Consider the following 18,587-nt stretch of genomic DNA (forward strand, 5'->3'; position numbering starts at 1 on the left):
CTCCTATGGACAAAGGTCATTAGAGAAAACATGTGAAATCTATTAAGTATGCTTATCTCTGAGACTTTCTTAATCCACATATGGGGATCTTCTCTTCTTAGATCTAGAATTACAAACTAAGAAAGATAACCTTCTCCTTACACAAATTGGTAGTGTTTTTGCCAAAACGGTAATGGGTGGTCCCGTTCTTTCTGAAGTCCTGTTTGTGCACGTATGGAATGAGGAATTCAGCATATTCCCGCAATTTGTTTCTTTGACAGAATTTAAAAGGTATTAACACCATTTTACCGATCTTGCCAATTAAAAAATTAATGCTCCTCCAAGACTTTGCCATTCCGACGGTGACTCTAGGCAGGTACGAGGCACACGAAAGCAGGCGTCGGCCGGGCAGTGCCCGCAGCCGCGGGTCCGAGCTGACGATGCTGCGGGCGCCGGATCTTTGTGCGCTCCGCTCCCGGCTCCCGCGTGCCCGCACGTACGTAGCTTTCACGTGTGTGTTGATATGAAGTGCATGTGTGGATATGTAAGAATATGCTCAAATTTGGGGAGAGGCGCGGAGCACAGGACGGCGGGAAGGTGGGTGTGGGCGTGCACGGCGGGCCGGGCCGGGAGGGAGCCCGCGCCGAGCCCGAGCCCGCAGCGCGGCCGGCCGGCGGGCCACACAATAAAGCCCGGGGGCGGCGGGCGGGCGGCGGTGAGGAGGCCGGGCCGGCGAGCGGCCGCCCAGCTCGGCCCGCCATGTGAGCGGCGCCGCGGCCTCGCAGGACGCAAACTTTCCCGGCGGCGGCGGCGCCTCAACTCCGCGCCCGACCACGGCCCGCCGCTCGGCGAGGAGATACCGTAAGTGCGGCGGCGGGGCCTCAGCGCTTCCCTCGCCGGGTGCTCGCGAGTTTCCGTGGTGGAGGCTTGTAAACATGGCGCCCCTGAGGCGCGGAGCCGGAGCGGGGAGGCCGGGTCCGCGGAGCCGGGGAGCCAGGGAGGAGGCCGGGCCCCTGGAGCCGGAGGTGGGGAGGTCGGGGAGCCGGGGCGGGCGGCAGGGAGGCCGGGTCCGCGTAACCGGAGGCGGGGAGGCCGGGGAGCCGGCGCGGGCGGCAGGGAGGCAGGGCCCGCGGTGGCTGGGAGGCCGGGAGACCGCAGCCCCCCCGCTCCCCGCCGGCCCTGGCCCGGTGGAGGCGGCGGCGGCGGGAAGGAGGCGGCGCGGGCGGCGGGCCGGGCGCGGAGGGGGAGGGCCGGGCGCGGCGGCGGCGGCGGCGGCGGCGGCGAGGACCGTCCGGAGCATAATGGTGGGAGACGTTCGGCCTCGGTGGCGGGGCGGGGGCGGGGGCGCGGGCGGGGTGTCCGAGGCGGGGTGTTTGTGGAGCTCGGGTCCGGCTGCAGCTTCTCGGGCCGCGGGCGTGACCGTTGCTCGCCCCCCGCAAACAGCGCCGAGTGGACGGCGGAGCTTTGTTTGCGTCGGGCAGGGGCCTGCTGGTCTGCGGGGGTTCGGCTGCGCCCCCCGCCTTCGGCCGGCCGGGGAAGGGCGGCCCTGCAGGAGGAGGAGGCCCCGCAGGAGCAGGACGGCGCGGGGCCTGCACGGGCCGCGAAGCCGGGGAGTCGCGTGAGCGCCGCCCGCCGGGCCGGTACTCCCCGCGCGCCCAGACCTCGGGGCCAGCGGTTCGGCTCGGGGTCCGCCGGTACGCGGCCCTGTGAGTTTGGGGGCGGGTGGGGGGCGGGCGTCTGCTTGACGGCTAGTTGTTGGGATCGAAGGCCGCGGCTGGGCAGGATGGTCCCCAAGGGCCCAGGCGAGGCCTGGTCCCCGGGGCTGGGAACGGGCGGCAGCGAGGCCTCCGCCTCCTCCGCAGATCCTCCCGGGCCCCCAGGACCGCCTAAGTGTCCGCCACCTATCCCACCGGGCGTTCGGAGGGGAGCTAAGCTGGGGCGCAGCACCCGGCCTGGGACCCCCAACTTCCGCGTGGACTGTACCCTTACGCCTTTCTGGCCCAGCGCTGGAGGCGCTCACGGTGTGTCCGTGGTGCCCGGTGTTATGTACGGTGGGGGTGTGATACCCAGTGTGTCCGTGGTGGTCGGTGTTACATACCGTGTGGTCATGGTGCCCGGTGTATCCGTGACGCCTGGTGTTATATGCTGTGTGTCGGTGTTGCCCAGTGTGCACCTGGTATGTGGTGGGGCATGATTCCTAGTGTGTCCATGCTGCCTGGTGTGTCCGTGGTCCCGAATGTGTGCCTGGTGTTGTATACTGTGGGAGCATGCATGATACCCGTTGTGTTACTGGTGCTCGGTGTGCACCTGGTATTTGTTGTTATATGTGGTGGGGATATCATACCTGGTGTGGGCATGGTTCCTGGTGTCACATATGGTGTGTGCATGGTACCTAGTTGTCTATGGTGCCTGGTGTTATATACGGGTCCACATGGTTCCCGGTGTGGGCATGTCATACCCGGTGTTACATACTGTGTGTTCATGGTGCTTCGTGTGCGCTTGTGGGGTGTGTACATAGTACCCGGGGTCCTGTGAACTCAAAGCAGGTACCCTGTTGAGGGATGGGTGCCTGAAGGTTGGAGGGGCCCGCTTGGGTCAGATTTTTAGAGGCCCACAGGGATTACTGAGGTTTAGGTCCTGGGTCCTCTGGTCTGCCTCACCCAGGTGTTCTGCATCCTACAGTAAGCGGTGTCCTGTGGAAACAAGAGACTGCTTAAAAATTAGTCTGTTTAAAGGCAGAAAGTAAAACGTTTTTCTTTTAAACTGGGAAATGTAGTTGTAGCTTAGTAATTATGGGATGCATAACCTTTTCAGGCTTTTGGGTCATTGATTCTAATTAATGGTTTGAAGTTAGCAGAGAGATAGTCTTGGTTGTACTTTAAAAGTTTGAGGGCTTTCTGGTAAGCAGGGTCACCTTTGTGACATTTCTGAATTCTAACTTGTACAAGCAGGAGATAAAATATGAATTTTGTACAGGCATGTTATTTTCTTTGTCTTTAGCGTTGATTAGTCATTATTTTGGTGGACTCTTTTTTATAAGATGGCCAAGTTAGAGAATCAGAGGTCAGAAAATATGGGCTGTGATTATGACATAATCAATAAAATATTTTTCTTGCTTAACTCCATGCATGATTAACAGAGGATCTCTATTGTGGTACTTTTTCCCCTTAGATGTTGTTCATATAAAAACGGAATCTCCCTTTTACATTTTGTAATTGGGCAGTTTATTTTTTCAGTTACCTGTTGCAAGGTGGTTAAATAAACATATATGTAAGTGCTCCCAGCTTTACAAAGAAAGATCAATTAAAATGTTAAAATTATCTCCTTAGTTCATATGCAATATTCTTAGGATATCATTACATTGATACTTTGAGTGTATGTCATCTTGCATATTTCCGTGAATTGACCTGTGTTTATTTGAACTCTCACCTTTTTGTAACAATATCCACTTTTCCTTTAAGGGTTGTTCAGGTAGTGTATAACAGAGACATTCATACCCTTTGGCATACCTAAATTGAGACACTGATTGAAGCTAATTAAGAATTTTAACATTTGTAATAAATACTTACAGTATTATCAAATACTTACAGTATTTGACAGTATCAAATACTGTCCTACTGTTGCTTAAAGCCCTAAACCTCTGGTATCAGATTTTGTTTACCTACCCCTACCATCCTTCAATTGAATTCTCCATAGAAAAAATTTAAGCCAAGAGGCTGTATCTGGAAAAAAGGAGAAAATGTTAAGAGTCTGACTTAAAAAAAAAAAAAAAAAAGTTTCACTGTTTGAAAACCTTAACTTGGACTTAACGTTGAATTTTTTTACAGGTTGATTAGATTTTTGTAATTTGATTGGAGGTAGTATAGCAACATGAGTTTGAGGCCAGGTGACTTGGGTCTGAATCTCACCTCTCATTACTAGCAGAGTGATCTTGGGCAAATTATTTAAACTTGCCATGCCTGGGCTCAGTTTCCCCATCTGAAAAACAAGGAGTTTAATTGCTATCCATATCTCTTACATGAAGACTTTCAGTTACTTTGTTTCAGTGGCATTGTCAAAATTTCAAAACAATTTAAATCTGCTTCCATACAGTGATTCTGTGAAGATCAATAGTGATCTGAAGGTTCTCCATATCATCAGTGGTCTAACTTTCGTCTTGATTTTTGAAATGTTTTTGTATCCACAAGTTTATAACATAAATGAGTACCATGATGAAAATAGGCATCATATATTGTATGTTTACCAGGTGTCAGCATTGTGCAAAGTTCTTTTTTTTTTTTTTTTTTCTTTTTGCGGTATGTGGGCCTCTCACTGTTGTGGCCTCTCCCGTTGCGGAGCACAGGCTCCGGATGCGCAGGCCCAGCGGCCATGGCTCACGGGCCCAGCCGCTCCGCGGCATATGGGATCCTCCCAGACCGGGGCACGAACCCGTATCCCCTGCATCGGCAGGCGGACTCTTAACCACTGCGCCACCAGGGAGGCCCATGTGCAAAGTTCTTTACATACACTATCCCACTTCTAAAAATCATACACATGATCATCTTAAAAGCATAGCAGTCTTCCTTTTAATTGTGTAAGGTCCCACCTCCTTGTAGCACACCCACACCCCTCAACACACATACATACTCTGTATAATAAGAAGTGAATGAACTATCAGGAGTAGTTTTTTGAGAGAATATGATCCATATAACATACAGGCTTGAGAATCTCTGTGATAAGAGGTGAAATTATAGAAATGAACATAATGGAAGGGAGATAAAAATTGAAATCTAAATACCCAGCCAGTATGATGTAATATCTCACATGTAGTATCTTAAATATATGTGCTGCCTTAAGGAAAGATCTTTGTGTGTGTGTGCCTATTACTGATTTTCCACTTAGAAAATTCTTGGAAAGCTATTTACAGGCATACCTCAGAGATACCATGGGTTCTGCTCCAGACCACCGCAGTAAAGGAGATATCACAATAAAGCAAGTCATGTGAGTTTTTTGGTTTCCCAATGCATATAAAATTCATATATACACTATACTGTAGTCTGTTAAGTGTGCAGTAGCATTATGTCCAAAAACCAGTGTACATACCTTAATTAAAAAATACTTTATTGCTAAAAAATGCTAACCAACATCTGAGCCTTTAGTGAGCTTTAGTAGTCACATCAAAGATCACTGATTACAGATCACCATAACAAATACAGTAATAATGAAGAAACTTCAAATGTTGCAAGAATTACCAAAATGTGACACAGAAACACAAAGTGAGCAAGTGCTGTTGGAAAAATGGCACCAGTAGACTTGCTCAATGCAGGGTTGCCACAGACTTTCAGTTTGTGAAAACAGTATTTGTGAGGGCCTGTAAGGTGAAGTGCAATAAAATGAGGTATGCTTGTAGCTTGTATTGTGAAAATGCTGTACAATATTTGATATCAAATTACTTACAAATGCAAATAAATAGTATGCAAAATTTAAAAAATATTTATTTGGAAGTTAAGAAAATATTTGTAGAGACCATTATGTATTTAGTAGGGAAATTTAGCAAATTGTTAGGCTTAGGTATTCAACTCAATTTTACAAATCTAATTTATGCTCAACTAGTAAATATTTAGACATCTTTCATTGTATTTGGGGGGTTTGTTTTCTATTCATCAATACATAATGGCTAATCATTTGCCTAACTTCATGTGAAATTAAAGAAATAGACAAAGAGATTAATAGAAATGACAAAGGTAATGGAATACTGTCATATCAGTATTTTTAAGGGATCATATGGACTCATCTATTCTTCAGAGATGAGAGGAATATATTGAGTAGATTACCTTGTACCCTTATATAGTAGTTGGAAAAATGTGTGTTGCTGAAAACTTACACATAGTGTTTTAATTTTGTAAACTGAGTAAGTATAGTAAACTAGTTTTGTTTTAAAGAAATGCTTTTATAGTTAGTCCATAATGTTTCATAAGAGCACATTAAAATATATTGTATTTTCTTGTAATAGGTAGACTATGTTTTAATATCTTTTTTTTTTTTTTTTTTGTGGTACGCGGGCCTCTCACTGTTGTGGCCTCTTCCCGTTGCGGAGCACAGGCTCCGGACGCGCAGGCCCAGCGGCCATGGCTCACGGGCCCAGCCGCTCCGCGGTATGTGGGATCCTCCCAGACCGGGGCACGAACTCGCGTCCCCTGCATCGGCAGGCGGACTCTCAACCACTGCGCCACCAGGGAAGCCCTGTTTTAATATCTTGAGTTCATTCGTTGTTATTTATTGAAACTGCTGTGTGCTAGACACTTGCTAGATAACACAGTTACTGAAGCAAGTGCAATAAAGTGTAACAAGAAATTAAGTACAGGTGCTGTGGAGCAATGTTTGTGAGTTAAGGTACATTGTATTTGAGCTGAGATTACTTGTTTTTTTTTTTTTTTTTTTTTTTTTTTTTTTGCGGTACGTGGGCCTCTCACTGTTGTGGCCTCTCCCGTTGCAGAGCACAGGCTCTGGACGCGCAGGCTCAGTGGCCATGGCTCACGGGCCCAGCCGCTCCGCGGCACGTGGGATCTTCCCGGACCGGGGCACGAACCCGTGTCCCCTGCATCGGCAGGCGGACTCTCAACCACTGCGCCACCAGGGAAGCCCCCTCAAATTCATTCTAATTTGTAACTTCGTGACTTTATTAACTACTTGAGGATTTAAAATTTTTTTATTTATTTAATTTTTGGCTGAGTTGAGTCGTTGTTGCTGCACACGGGCTTTCTCTAGCTGTAGCGAGCAGGGTCTACTCTTTGTTGCGGTGCGTAGGCTTCTCATTGTGGTGGCTTCTCCTCACAGAGCACGGGCACTAGAGCGCACAGGCTTCAGTAGTTGCAGCACGTGGGCTCAGTAGTTGTGGCGCACGGGCTTAGTTGTTCTGCGGCATGTGGGATCTTCCCGGACCTAGGCTTGAACCCATGTCCCCTGCATTGGCAGGCGGATTCTCAACCACTGCACCACCAAGGAAGCCTCCACTTGAGGATTTTTAAAAACAACTTTGTTATGATTAGTAATTTTTTTTTGTTGTTCTCCTGATACTATCTAAGCATTTAAATGAAAGATAGCCCCACTTAAAATCTTTAATAGTTTTTCCTAATTTGACCTGCTTGTGTGCTAAATAAACTTAAAATAGAATTTAAAGAAGGAACACTCTTCTTTCCTATCCAAACATTTATCATGTAAACAAAAGAAAGATATATACAAATAGTTAGAAATGGATTTGTTTTGAGAGCTTGTTACTTAATACCAACTTTCACAATTGGGATTTAAAATGCTATATTTTTAAAATGAGGAAGATACTGTGGTGTATTGCAAGATAATCTTTCATAAATACATAGTACTTCGCTTATGTACACACATTATGTCCCTTTAGAAGTCTTTGTAAGCAGTTTTTAGAAAGCTGTTTTTCATTGTAAAGGTATTGCTTGTGGCAGCACCATTGTTTTTAAAGGAAGGTGTCATTGAGCACCTACTATGCTAGGTATTTTACATACTCCATTTAGTTCTCACAGCATAATGAGGGAAGTATTTATTATAGTATGATTATATGATAAATTACAATATCATACAGCACAGTTATAAGTATTATATAACTTATAATAGAGAAGAGACTTGGAAGAGTTAAGTTACTAGTGCCTGGAGTCACACAGAACACATGATCAAAGGGGTATTTGAATTCACGTCTATGACTAGCAAACCTATACTCCATTAAAAAAATTTATTTATTTATTTACTTCCTCCCTCCCTCCCTTCCTTCCTTCCTTGGGTCTTCGTTGCTGTGCCGGGCTTTCTCTCATTGCGGCGAGTGGGGGCTACTCTTTGTTGTAGTGTGCGGGCTTCTCATTGTGGTGGCTTCTCTTTGTTGCAGAGCATGGGCTCTATGTGTGAGGACTTCAGTAGTTGTGGCACACGGGCTCATTAGTTGTGGCTCGCAGGCTCAGTAGTTGTGGCACATGGGCTTAGTTGCTCCACGGCATGTGGGATCTTCCGGGACCAGGGTTTGAACCCGTGTCCTCTGCATTGGCAGGCGGATCCTTAAGCACTGCGCCACCAGGGAAGTACCCCTATACTGCATTTGGCTGCTCTGTCTCCCTAAAACTCACCAACTTCTTGGATCTTTGTACTCATACACTGTCATCTTACAAGTATACGTTTATGTCTGCAAAAGTATGGAATAGTAAAAGAACATGAAACTATGCTCACTCTTGTTTCAAAAGTAGGAGATGGAAAGAAAGGAATATTAGAAACCTCCTGGTAATCAGAACGTCCCATACGTAAAGTTCTGGTTAATTCCAGTTTCACTGGTAACGACAGCTTGTAACCTAAGAACAAGCATAAATAATAGGCTCATTTTCTTGCTGTAACTATTGGCAACTCACATTATGAAAATAACTTGCCACAGGGTGTGTGTGGGGGAACTTAAAATCATTATTTTAATACTTATGTATAGGAGAGAAATGTTTCAAAATATTTGAAATTAACTTTACCACTAAAGTTTTTGTGCTGCATTAGAAGGGGCAGTCATTGTCTTGAGGAATCTTTTAGTATTCCCTCTGTTGGATAAGTTCTCTTTGGATTGAAATAGCTAATTTCTTGAAAGTTACTGTAAGTGCTGAGGCTTCAGGAGTCAGTAGGTGTTTATTGTCTAAAATAAAATAGTGTGAAGCATATGGTGAAGAGAGACATAGATCAACTGAGTTGTAGCATGGCCAGGTTCAGATTGTGTTGATGCTCATCAGCGGGGATATTACATAAGGTTGTCTCATATTTAATAGTTATAGAAAGATTTTTTAAAAAGAAATAGTCTTTTAATAAAGGCTAAAGTATCTCAGCTTGAAAGCTATTATGAATGCTTTATTTTTTTTGTAGATTCTTGATTTATCTGCTTGTTGATTGCTTTTCTGTCTCAAAACTGTATCTGAGAAATGCTGTTAGGGAGATCAAGTTCTTACTTTTCAATTGAGTTTTGACATGGAGCCCTTCTCAAATTAGTATTGAATATATATACTTAAGCTGGCCAGTACTTGTGGTAGGAACAAGTGAGATTGATTTATTTGGGCTTGCCATTGATACCATATTTACAAGGTTTTCGGGGCATTTTATTTACTATTAGAGATGTTATCTTTTTAAATTGTAGAGGATATAAAGTTTAAAGTGGTTTATTTTTCTACTGTACTTATAATTTAACATTTCTTTTATGTTTAAAAATGCCACACTTAGTGTAATGTCAAAATACTTGATATCTTTTATTTTGAAATAACATATTTTCTTATTCTGCACATATATTTTCTACACATACAGTTCTGAAGAAGCCTCTCGATTGTGATCAGTATTCGTGTTAGATTGTTTTAGTTAAGAAACTTCCATTTGAGTAATTTGAAAGTTAAATTTTATTTTCTTATGATTATTAAAATAAACCTAGCTTTAGTCTCAGTTATTTCCTAGTGAATTAAAAGCTGAACAACCACCAATCCAGTTTAAAGTTAGACTTTCTCTTGATTCATTTGCGTATTTTAAACAAATGCTAACGAAAAACATACTGTTGTAAGCCTTACTTGAAGTAGTACTTGCATCTTATTTGTTCTTTTAAATAAATTCTTCGGGATTTTGGATGACACATGGGAAGCTCTTGATGGTACACTGGTTCTCAGTCATGACTGAGCATCTGAATTACTTTTTTTCTTAACAAAAACATTAAGTCAGAATCTCTGGGGATGGGTCTGGGCTCTATTTTAAAGTTCCAGTTAGGATTTTTTTTAACTTTTAAAGTTACAAATTTTTATTTTTTTAAGTAGGCCAAGTATATATGATGACTTCTAGAAAGTTCTTTTTGTAATGGTTTATAGAAAATGATGTACTCTACAACCTTCAGCTCTCTGTCTCAGAAATTATTTTTCAGGAATCTTATTCTTGAAGTTTCCTACACAGGATAATCAAAATAGCCTAAAAAATAAATATATCCCAGAAGAAAACCTCAAGTCTTTTCAGGTTCCTCAGAAATACTCTGGTATTGTCACTCTGCTGATGGTCAGGGAAGGTGGATAGCAAAGGTGGGGTTGGTTGGTGTTTCCTAATGGTCCTGCATTGTGTCTGAGGCAAATGATGTCCGGGGGTAGGCTGCCACCCAGTTCAGTGTCTCTGAGATTTCCTGTAGTTTGAGCAGCGGCCAAATGTTCCTGCAGGTTGTGGAGTAAGCTTGTGACCCTGACAGGCATCAGAAGCACTTGGATGTCTTTCCCTGGGCGATTATGCCAGCCATGGTGAAGTTGTGCCTGCAGGCGATAGTGGGACCATCTGAGGAGGTTTTCCTGGCACTGCTGCTTAGCAACCTGGGTATCCTTGGCTTTTTTCTGGATTTCAGGTGACCCTTGATGTTCCTACAGATTGGGGGTGTCATTTCCACTTACAGGTTGTTCCCCAGAGATAGGGCCAGAGCAGGAGCAGATTCATTGTCTAAGCTGAGTACCAGAAGATTCTGAGGGAAGAAGCCTGTGAGCTATGAGATTCACTGTCACTCCAGTCACTGATGGCCAGTATCTGTGTTCTCTCCTGTTCTTGCACTTCTCCCTCAGCATGCTGAGGCTTCCCAGTGGGCTTCCTGAGGACCTGTGGAGAGCCTGAGAATTTGCACGGGTTTCTCTTCCTTCCTCTCTAGTGCAGAATCCATCAGGGCTTTAGAGGAGGAGGAGTGGCCTGGAGAAGCCTCATTTGGCCTGGTGCTGACTGTGGGTCTTCAAGTTCTGAGCAGGTTGTTCGCTCTTCCAGCCGGATGCCATAGCCTCCTCTGTAGGCCGTGTCCCATTGGCATCAGTCCTCTCGCTTTTGTCTATTTTAAAGTGTGTTAAGTCAGATTGTCTTAAACATAAATTTCTCAGTTTTAGATTACCAGATATGTTCAAGAATTATATTGGTTGCTCTTGTCAGAACTGCATTTTTAAATAGACTATTCCTATAAAATTGGACCTTGCAGAATAGAGTGGAAAATGTTAGATGGGTATACTATTACAAATTATTTTACATACTGTTTGTTCCTAAGTAGACATACTATTTCATAGAATGATTCTAAATATTATAATAATAAGGAGGGAAGAGGACCTGACATCCGATTCATAGAGAAAGTAATTGACTCAAAAATTTGAATTCTACCAAATGAAATGCTGAGCTGAAAACTGGTCGCTGCAGTCTCTGCTCTGTCTCCTCGATTCAGGGAGACCACAGGCTCTGTTCCTGTTTTATTTCCCTGCACTGTGGTCTGAAATCTGCTAATAGGCTGTATTCAGGGACAATTGTAAACCTCTCCTCATTCATTTTCCTTCTCCTAGAGCTTATAATCCTGTCATCAGGATATTTTGGAGTCTGTTCTTAGTCTAATTTTCTAGTCTTATCTCCTGTTCCCCTAAGTAAAACTTTTACTTCAGCCAGTTATGTTTATTCTTTCAATAAGTGTTTTCTTTAATGCACAAGTAGTACTTTTATGTTAATAATACTTTATAACTTTTGCTCAGGTATACTCCTTTCCCCTCTGCGTTCTGCCCCCAGTGCTGAAGTTAGCTTGAAATTTAATTTAAAATTTGTTGGCATTTGAGATCTCTGTCAAGTTTCATCTTCTCCATCTTATTGCTATCCCACAGTGATCTGTCCCCTTACAGCATTTAAAGTTTGCCTCAACTAGTTCTTATTCTATTGCCTTTTATAATCATCTTATAATTATCTTACCTTCCTATAATTATTTTCCCGGTTCCTTGACCTGAGAACACTAACTTAAAATTTCTTTATAATACCTAGTATAGTGCTGTACACATAGTAGGTCACATAAGTGCATGTAGGTAGACAAAAGAATGCCCCTTTATCTTTTCAGTGCCTACAATGTATAGACAAAACCCGAATTCTGGATGAATTTACCCTAACAATCTGCATGCTGGTAGAGGGAAACTACGGAGCTCATGACACTGTATGTAGATTGTTGGAAACCAGCTGGTCATCTGGGCTCTCAGACTTTCTCTGGTCAGTTCACCGTCCACTTTCAATAATGACTTACTAAACTTTCTTCACTTTCCTCACACCTCTCTACCCCCATTTCTCTTGTAGAGGAGTTTAGCCTCTTTTTCCAGAGGAGAAGGAAGGCTTCCTGTGGGAAGTAAGTAACTTGCTTTACTCCAGATCTGCAGACATGCCTGCCCTCACATCTCCTTCTCTCATTCTCTTCACCTGTGTCTCTGTAGATCATCCCTTCTGAAACCTCTTACCTATCTCATTTGCATTCCCTTCTACACTTGCTCTCTTCGATTTTCATTTAGATATACTCTGACATCACCTCACCATTACAAAACAAACAAAACAAAAACAACAAAAATCTTTTCAGAACTCCACATCCACTGCTCTGGTTTTCTTTTCTCCCCTCTATAATCTTTCTCCTTTCTGAACACTCGTCCAAAGAATCATCTTTCTTTTTGTTTCTGTACTTCTTCCCAGTCCAGCTTCTACACTATCAGACGACTGAAGCTGTTCCAGGGAGGTGCTGGGACTGCCAAGTTGCTGAGTCCACCTGAGCCTTTCAGCCCTCCACTCTACTTGACTTTCAGCAGCCGAGAGGCACAGTTGACCATTCCCTTCTTGAAACACTCCTTTTTGTTTTTGTTTTTTGTTAACGCCACACTCTTTTGCTTTTCTTTAGAACCTTTGGCTGCTGCTTGTCTGTTTACCAGCTCCTCTTCTGCTGCCTAGAATGAAACATGAGGTGCCCCCCACTCTGCCCTAGGACTTCATTCTTTCTTCACTACCTGCCTCCCTCCAGAGTCTCATCCCGACTCATGGTTTCACTTACCACCAACATGGGAATAATTATTATATCAGCTAAGGTGCTTTTAGCCGGAACTTACAGAAGAACTTGACTCAAACTGGCTAATGCAAACTTATTCTCTCATCTAACTGGAAGTCCAGAGAGAGGATAAACTCCGGGTGACACAAGCAACAGCTCAAAGGACCATCTTTCCTTTGTCCAGCCCTCAGCATCAGCTTTATTCTCAGGCTAGTTCCCCTCAGGGCGGCAAGAAGGCTGCATCAGTTTTGGGCATCATATTAAGACCTAGTGATATTTAGAGGGAGAAGAGGCCTTTTTTTTAGGGCTAGGAATTGGTCCTAAAAGTAGCCTTAGCACACTTCTCCCTCATTGAGTCACATAGCACTTGTTGGACTTGATGTCAGCTGGTAAGGAAGATGGAATTACCATGATTGGTGCAGGCTAAATAGCTGCTGGGAGTCTAATCACTGTCTTCTGCTGAGAATTCTTCAGTGGCTTCCATTGCCCTTAGGTTAAAGTTTCAAATCCTTTATGAAAGGGTTGGCTTATGAAACTCCATGTAATCTGGTCCCTGTGTACTGTGCCACCTGTGGTTATGGCCATGACCATTTTTAATGCTTATGAGGTGGGATTATTTCAGAAAACAATATGCCTTCATAAACCACAACTAATAATTATATTCTTTTTTAAAGTTTCCTGGAGACTCACTCTCCTCCCACTCCTTCCCATTGTTTGCTCCTTGACCTCAAAATTCTTAACACAGTGTCTGTCCTAGGCAGTCATTACTATCTATTAGAAATGTGAAATGAGACCAGACTTTTTTTTTTTTTTTGCGGTACGCGGGCCTCTCACCGTTGTGGCCTCTTCTGTTGTGGAGCACAGGGTCCGGACGTGCAGGCTCAGCGGCCATGGCTCACGGGCTCAGCCGCTCCGTAGCATGTGGGATCTTCCCGGACCGGGGCACGAACCCGTGTCCCCTGCATCGGCAGGCGGACTCTCAAACACTGCACCACCAGGGAAGCCCCTAGACCAGACTTTTTTGACACTACTTGTCAAGATTATGGGAAACATGTTTTACCCAAATTAAAACTCAAAGTACTTTAGAAACAGACATTGTATTAAAATAACAAGTATTTGGCAACTTAGCCATAGGAAGTGCTGGATTTATTTGCAGACGTCAGTGTCTGCTATTGCTTGTGTCTGCTGTATACATTTCACAGTGTGTAAGATAATTATAAGATTTCAGATTTTCTTGCATAAGTAGTACTTTATACACTGTCAAAGATATTATAAGCTTTGTGATGTATATTATAACAGTTCAATAAGACAGTATGAACAACAAGACAGGAATGTGTATACCCCAGTCCTGCCCAGAGGCCATTGCCAGCCTAAATGCCCGCTGTTCTGGATGTTTGACATTAGTGCAGGAAGAGTGCCACATGTTCTCACCCGTCCTGTGTATTTACTTTAATCTAGAAAGTGGTTATGTAATTTCTAAGTTCTTTATTCTTTTGCTCATTCATTATGGTAAGGTAGATGTAGTTAAGTGGGATATGCTCCTTTGTTACAGTAAAGCATCCTTGTATGGACTGCCAAGTAATTGAGGATTTAAACAGTTATAGTTGATTCTCGTGCATTCAGAATCCAAATAATGGAAAAGTTCAGTTGCAAACTTCGGTCTCATTTCATTAATTAAAGAGATGGTAATTGTAAAGGTAAATGTATTAGGAAAAAAGAGAGGTCAGTACAGACTGAGAAAGCACCTAGATCTTGCCTGTATAAATGTGTTGTGATTATTAATGTGCATGAAAGTATAAGCCGTTATTTGAGTTGTCTGCCTTTTTTTTTTTTTTTTTTTTTTTTTTTTTTTTGCTGTACGCGGGCCTCTCACTGTTGTGGCCTCCCCCATTGCGGAGCACAGGCTCCGGACGCACAGGCCCAGCGGCCATGGCTCACGGGCCCAGCCTCTCCGCGGCATGTGGGATCCTCCCAGACCGGGGCACGAACCCGTATCCCCTGCATCGGCAGGCGGACTCTCAACCACTGCGCCACCAGGGAAGCCCGAGTTGTCTGCCTTTTAAATTCATTCAAATGTTTATTAAGCAAGACATGTTTCTTTTAGTATAAACTGTTTGCATTGGATAAAATTGACTGATTTTATGTTGTCCCTCTTTGACCTTGAATATGTTCAGCATGGTGCTAATATGTACTCTAATTCATATTCCATCAGTTCTGAAGTACAGAATTGCTATTTGTCATTTTCTTCAGATTTCACATTTATCATTATACAGTCTCCAAATTATGAGAGACTCCTCTTGAAAAACATTTTTTGAGAGAAGAAGCATTCTGGTTAACTTAGCATGGGCTGGTATGGTTGCTGTGTAATAAATGAATGGCTAATTTAAAATAATTTTTAATACAAACATTATATGCCCTATTTCATAGATATCTAAGTTCCTATAAGACAGTGATTGGGTCACTTTAAAAGCCTTATTAGGAAATTAATGTTATGAGCTGATTATAGGGGCACAGTAATCCCTGTTCTACCATGCTGGTATTTATCCAGAGTCGGCTATCTCTGACTGGAACCATCATAAAAGCTTCAGTTTTCTTCATCTCCCTACTTTAAATGGTTTTCAGGATGTTTGTAATGTTATAAAGATGGTATTCTCAAAACATTTTGTCATGTATATTTTTACATTGGTTTTGCAGTATTTTGGCCATGTAAAGGGCCATACTTGTGTTCATCTGCTTGCTTGTTTTTAGATTTTTAGATTTTTGTTTTTGTTTTTTGTTGTTATTGGTCATGGTAGTTGAATTTATCAACCTTTCCCTTATTTTTTAAATTGAACTGTAGTTGATTTACAATATTGTATTAGTTTCAGGTGTATAGCAAAGTGATTCAGTTATATATATATATTTTCAGGTTATTTTCCATTATAGATACTGAATATACTCCCCTGTGCTATACAGTAAATCCTTGTTGCTTATCTATTTTATGTATAGTAGTTTGTATGTGTCAATCCCATACTCCTAATTTATCCCACTCCCCCTCCCTATCCCATTCTCCTGTTGTTTTGCTTCTGGATTTTGAAACATAGGAATGTTTTTTTTTCAACTCTCGGTTTTAAAGGAATTTATCTATGCTTTCTTCTAGTACTTGGCTGGTTTCATTATTTTTATGTGTAGACTTTTGAAACATTAGGAATTTATTCTAGTGTATTGGTGGAAAAATCCGGTTGTCCTAATGTTATTTATTAAAAATCCTTCTTTTCACCACTGATTTGAGCTGTTTCCTTTATCATATATTTCTGTAAACATTTGGGGCTAAATCTGAACTTTCTATTTTGTTCCAGTAGTTTCTGTCTTATGTGCCCAGTACCTGACTATGTTAATTGTATATAATTGATTATGTATTAATCCCTGGTAGCTCTTCCTCATTGTTTTTCTTTTTTAGAAATTCTTGCTTATTCTTCCGAATGAAGTTTTACAGAACACTTTTCTAGCTCCAAAGGAAATGGAGTTTTAGAGTGTTTTAGGTGAAATTGCATTAACTTACAAATTAACATAGGAAGAATCGGCATCTTTATGATATGAGTCTTTCTATCCAAGAAATGGTATATCTTTCCATTCATTCAGTTATATATCTTTGTTTTTCTGGAGGACTTTATAATTTTTACCATACTAGTTTTCATATATCTGAAGTTTATGAGTAGATATTTCATTTTCTTTTATCTTTTATTATTGTAAATAGGATATATTCTTGTATTATTTCTTCTAACTCTTTATTGTACATTATATAAAGGCATTGATTTCTGCATGTTAATTTTCTATCCTGTTTTACTAAATTTACTTATTTGTATTTTTGCATTCGTTCTTCATATTTTTCTGGATGCATAATCATCTTATCTGCAAGTAGAGGTAGTTATTCCTCTTTATTCCTATTTCTGTTACTCTGATTTCTTTCTGTTGTGTAATTGCATTAGTAAATACCTCAAATGCAATATTAAATAAGAATGAAGGGCTCCCCTGGTGGCACAGTGGTTAAGAGTCCTCCTGCCAATGCAGGGGACACGGGTTTGAGCCCTGGTCCAGGGAGATCCCACATGCCGCAGAGCAACTAAGCCCATGCGCCACAACTACTGAGCCTGTGCTCTAGAGCCTGCGAGGCACAACTACGGAGCCTGTGTGCCACGACTACTGAAGCCCGCGTGCCTAGAGCCTGTGCTCCGCAACAAGAGAAGCCACTGCAGTTAAAAGCCCGCGCACAGCAACGAAGAGTAGCCCCCGCTCACCGCAACTGGAGAAAGCCCGCATGCAGCAACAAAGACCCAACGCAGCCAAAAATTAAAAAAAAAAAAAATAAAATAAAATAAAGTAAATAACTAAATAAGAATGAATATAGTGAAGAACCTTAACTTGTTCTTTACTTCAGCAGAAATTTATCTTATATTCTCCATTAAGTAAAATGCTGGCTTTATGGCATTTTTTATTTATCAGAGAAGTTTATCAAAGAAGTATCCCTCAGTTCTTAAGTTCTTGAGCTGCCTTTTTTTTTTTTTTTTTTTTTTTAAACATGAATGGGTGTTAAATCTTGTAAGGTGATTTTTTGGTACTTACAGAGGTGATCATATTCTTCTTAGCTCTTCCAATATTTTTAATTGTGTTAGTGTATTTCCTAATATTGAACCATCATTGCATTTCTAGAATAATGCATTTATTTTAATGTGCTGTTTGATTGTTTGCCAAAGTTTTATTTAAGATTTCTGCAAGAATATCTATAAACTTACATGTATTATTTGTTGTTTATAGCATAAACTTATGTGTTTATTGACTCTAAGATAATTGCTCCGTTTCAGTCTTACTCCCTGAGATGACATCTTGATGCCTCTCATGCTCTCCCTAATATGGGACTGGATTCTCTCTGGGTCTGCTGTAGAGCTTTTGGTCCAGGAGTTCCCTTTGCCTCCTTTCTGTGCTCAGTCCTGTTTCCTGGACAATATGGGATCTCCTTTTCTTATGATTAATCTATTGATATTAGTAACTTCCTGAGAAAGAGTGCATAGGACATAGATTTTGGGGTTACCTGCATGTTTGAAAATCTCCATTCAACCTTCACTAGTTGATCATTTGAATAGGAATTTAGGTTGAAAATAATTTCTCCTTCTAATCTACGAGGCACTTGTCCATTATTGCCCAGCTTCCACATTGCTGTTGAGAAATTTGATACGTCTTGGTTTGTGACCACTCTCCACTGTAGTGGAAGCCTGGAGCTCTTCTTTTTCTTTCTTGTATTTGGCATTCTAAGTTTATGTGCTTTGGGCCTCCTGCTGTTCATGTGCTGGGCACTTGATGGACTCTTTCCATCTGTAAATGCCTATTTTCAGTGCTAAGTACTTTTCTTGAGTTATTTCTTGGATAATTTTCTCCCCTCCAACTTCTTTTCCTGAAACTCTTGTTATTCAGATATTGTATCACATAAAGTTTTTTCCTCTAGTCTCGGATCGTGCGTTTCTCATCTTTTGGTTCTACTTTATTGGATATTGCCTCAACTTTATTTTCTACTCCTTTAACTGAATTTGTTATGCATCCTATTTAAAAATTTTCTGAATATTCCTGTTTATATTACCCTATTTATGGTTTCATAAATACAGTTCCTTTTCCTGCTCTTCAATGATATTAATTATGTATATTTGGAAAATCTTTACTGTTCCTTCATTTTCTATTTTGAGTTGTTCCCCTCTTCCCCACCAGGCCGCAAGCTTTTCTCTTTGTTTGATATACCTCTTTT

General features: G+C 42.1%; 1 protein-coding gene across 13 annotated transcripts in view; it reads left to right on the forward strand.

Moving 5' to 3' along the window:
* The first annotated feature begins 386 nt into the window (after nt 1-386).
* ZMYND11 (zinc finger MYND-type containing 11) overlaps nt 387-18,587 on the forward strand; it is a 144,088-nt gene continuing 125,887 nt past the window's right edge. For 3 of the 13 annotated variants that reach the window (XM_060097534.1, XM_060097536.1, XM_060097539.1), the window contains exon 1: nt 601-840. The gene's annotated coding sequence lies outside the window, so the exon portion shown is untranslated. The other 10 variants (XM_060097525.1, XM_060097533.1, XM_060097538.1 and 7 more) reach the window with 8 other exon arrangements.

This window comes from Mesoplodon densirostris, chromosome 4 (genome assembly GCF_025265405.1).
Source record: "Mesoplodon densirostris isolate mMesDen1 chromosome 4, mMesDen1 primary haplotype, whole genome shotgun sequence".
Lineage (NCBI taxonomy): Eukaryota > Metazoa > Chordata > Mammalia > Artiodactyla > Ziphiidae > Mesoplodon > Mesoplodon densirostris.